General features: G+C 42.7%; 1 non-coding gene across 1 annotated transcript; it reads left to right on the forward strand.

The window, feature by feature from the left end:
* The first annotated feature begins 1,567 nt into the window (after nt 1-1,567).
* TRNAR-UCG (transfer RNA arginine (anticodon UCG)) lies at nt 1,568-1,640 on the forward strand. The gene has a single exon. It is a non-coding gene; the product is annotated as a tRNA-Arg (tRNA).
* Nucleotides 1,641-2,663: the final 1,023 nt, after the last annotated feature.

Here is a 2,663-nt window from a genome sequence, read left to right on the forward strand (position 1 = left end):
CATATTTCTCTGTCTAGAAAAAGGGGAAGTGAGCAGAGAAGAGAAAAAAAAAAACTCTCTTTTTTAACTTTATAGTTGTATGCACTCAAGCAACATTAACGTGACATTTACAAACACACAATGACGTCCAGGAGAAATATCGATAAGCCCTCTTTATTATTCTGTGACACGTGCTAGCCGTTCTGGGAACAGACAACTATCAATCGCACTTGGCACGCATATGCCGGGAATCTACCACCCTCCAATCCGGTCGTCCTGACTGGCCGCCGGCTACGGGAATCTGTGGTAGCCCCTGAAAGCTATCACCATCCGAGCCTGGATCCTGGAGCCACCTGCTCCGGAACTACCTGTTCCTTTCCTCTTGCACGGGAATCTGTGATAGCTTACTCAGCGATTTGACCTCCTGCCATCTGTTTCCCAGCAACCACAAGCATAAGCAGTCACTTTCCTTTCCCTCTCCTGGATCTTACACAAACACAAAACAGATACAGATACACGGCACACAGCAGACACTTAAATCCCAGGGTTTTTTGGATTAGAGGTATGGACTTTTTACGTCACCTGGGACTGCGGTGAGCACACCTGACCGGCTAAAGGTATAGACCGGGACTGAGCACAGGGGACAATCAGGTAAGATGACAGAATTTTCTTACCTTACTCTGATGGAGCTGCAGTCTCCGTCCCTTGCGCCGAGGCCGCGGCCGGTACCCTCTTCCTTCCGGTCAGGGATGTCCCCTGAGCGATATCTTCATCCTGCCCCACGTTGGGCGCCACCTGTTATAGAAATTTGGCTCGGGGTGAACTTAACCCCCTGTGTGTATGCTGTGTCCGTTCCCAATTATTATCAGATCTGGTATATTGAGCGCTCAAGAAAGAATGAACTCTGACACAAAGTGACAGTATAACATTCCATCCAGAAGTCTGGTTTATTGATTGATACATGATCTTATAAAAGCGTATAAAATGGGAGTGGTTAGTAAATTAACATTCAATTTAGCTATTATTTCATTGGCTGACTGAGTACATAATGCATTTAACTGAGTACATGGCATCTTTGAACTATGGTCTACCTAGCAACAAGCTGATTTTGTACTTTCGGAAACATCTGCCACCTTTATCCTGCTAGTCAGCAACATTCTGGGACATTAGTTTCGAACCATCTGCTTTAACTTCCCGTTTTCTTGCGATCTAGACATAGCAGAAAGTCCCAAAGTCCGTCTTGCCTAACTCATGTGATTAAATTGAGCAATTGATCATAAAATGGCTGAATATATTTGCTTTTATGCAAGGACATGATTTAAATGGATATACATGCAAGTGAGATCTACATGATATATATATATTTCTATCACACTACCATGGGGGAAGAGTCATACGGGAGGAATCAGAGAACACTGTTCTTGGGGCCCGCCAACAATCAATATAAAAATAAGACATATCAAAGTCTGGAACAAAAGCAGATTGTGCAGAGAGTGTAACTCTTGACGGACAGAAAAAGATTCTAGAATGTCAACATATTTATCTTGACCACGGAAGCACGATAGAGGACAAAAACAGTTAATGTGTAGACCGCGTGGCCTAATGGATAAGGCGTCTGACTTCGGATCAGAAGATTGAAGGTTCGATTCCCTTCGTGGTCGCGACATTCTCTTCTTTCCGCACACTTTTCCACACTTTTCTAAAAAATGTAAATATGCTTAGAGTTCGTTACGAAAATTTAGAAAAATAAAATCTGTTATACAGCTGTAAAGCAACCAAACACCTTTAACAAACCCAAAAAAATAGAGTGGTCAGAAGTAAGATTTGAACGCACACCTCCCGTTGGAGGCCAGTTCATCCTACGATGGGTGAAGAGTCATACGGGAGGAATCAGAGAGCACTGTTCTTGGTGCCCACAACAAGCAATATAAAAATTAGACAGATCACAGTCTGCAACGAACGAAAGGAGATTGTGCAGAGAGTGTAACTCTTGACGGACAGAAAAAGATTCTAGAATGTGAACATATTTATCTTGGCCATGGAATCACGATAGAGAACAAAAAATGTTAATTTGTAGACCGTGTGGCCTAATGGATAAGGCGTCTGACTCCGGATCAGAAGATTGAGGGTTTGAGTCCCGTCGTGGCAAACTCTTTCCACATACTTTTTGAAAAAAATGGACACATGGCACACATGGCACAACTGCGCTGTGCACGCTAGGGCTAAGCCCAATTAGTTTACTAAAGAGAAATTTTGCTTGAATGTACTTTGGAAATTTAAAGCCATTACTATTGAATTTTGAAGATGGAGAGAGAGAGAGAGAGAGAGAGAGAGAGAGAGAGAGGGAGAGGGAGAGGGAGAGAGAGAGAGAGAGAGAGAGAGAGAGAGAGAGAGAGAGAGAGAGAGAGAGAGAGAGAGAGAGAGAGAGAGAGAGATTAGTGTCATAGTTATCAGGTCACGTACGATTGTAGAACGAGTCTGATTTCGGATGAGAAGATTGAAGGTTCGATTCCCTTCGTGGTCGTGACATTCTCCTCTTTCCGCACACTTTTCCGCACTTTTCTAAAAAATGTAAATATGCTTAGAGTTCGTTATGAAAATTTAGAAAAATAAAATCTGTTATACAGCTGTAAAGCAACCAAACACCTTTAACAAACCCAAAAAAATAGAGTGGTCAGAAGTAA

This window comes from Ranitomeya variabilis, chromosome 2, assembly GCF_051348905.1.
Source record: "Ranitomeya variabilis isolate aRanVar5 chromosome 2, aRanVar5.hap1, whole genome shotgun sequence".
NCBI classification, from domain to species: Eukaryota; Metazoa; Chordata; class Amphibia; order Anura; family Dendrobatidae; genus Ranitomeya; species Ranitomeya variabilis.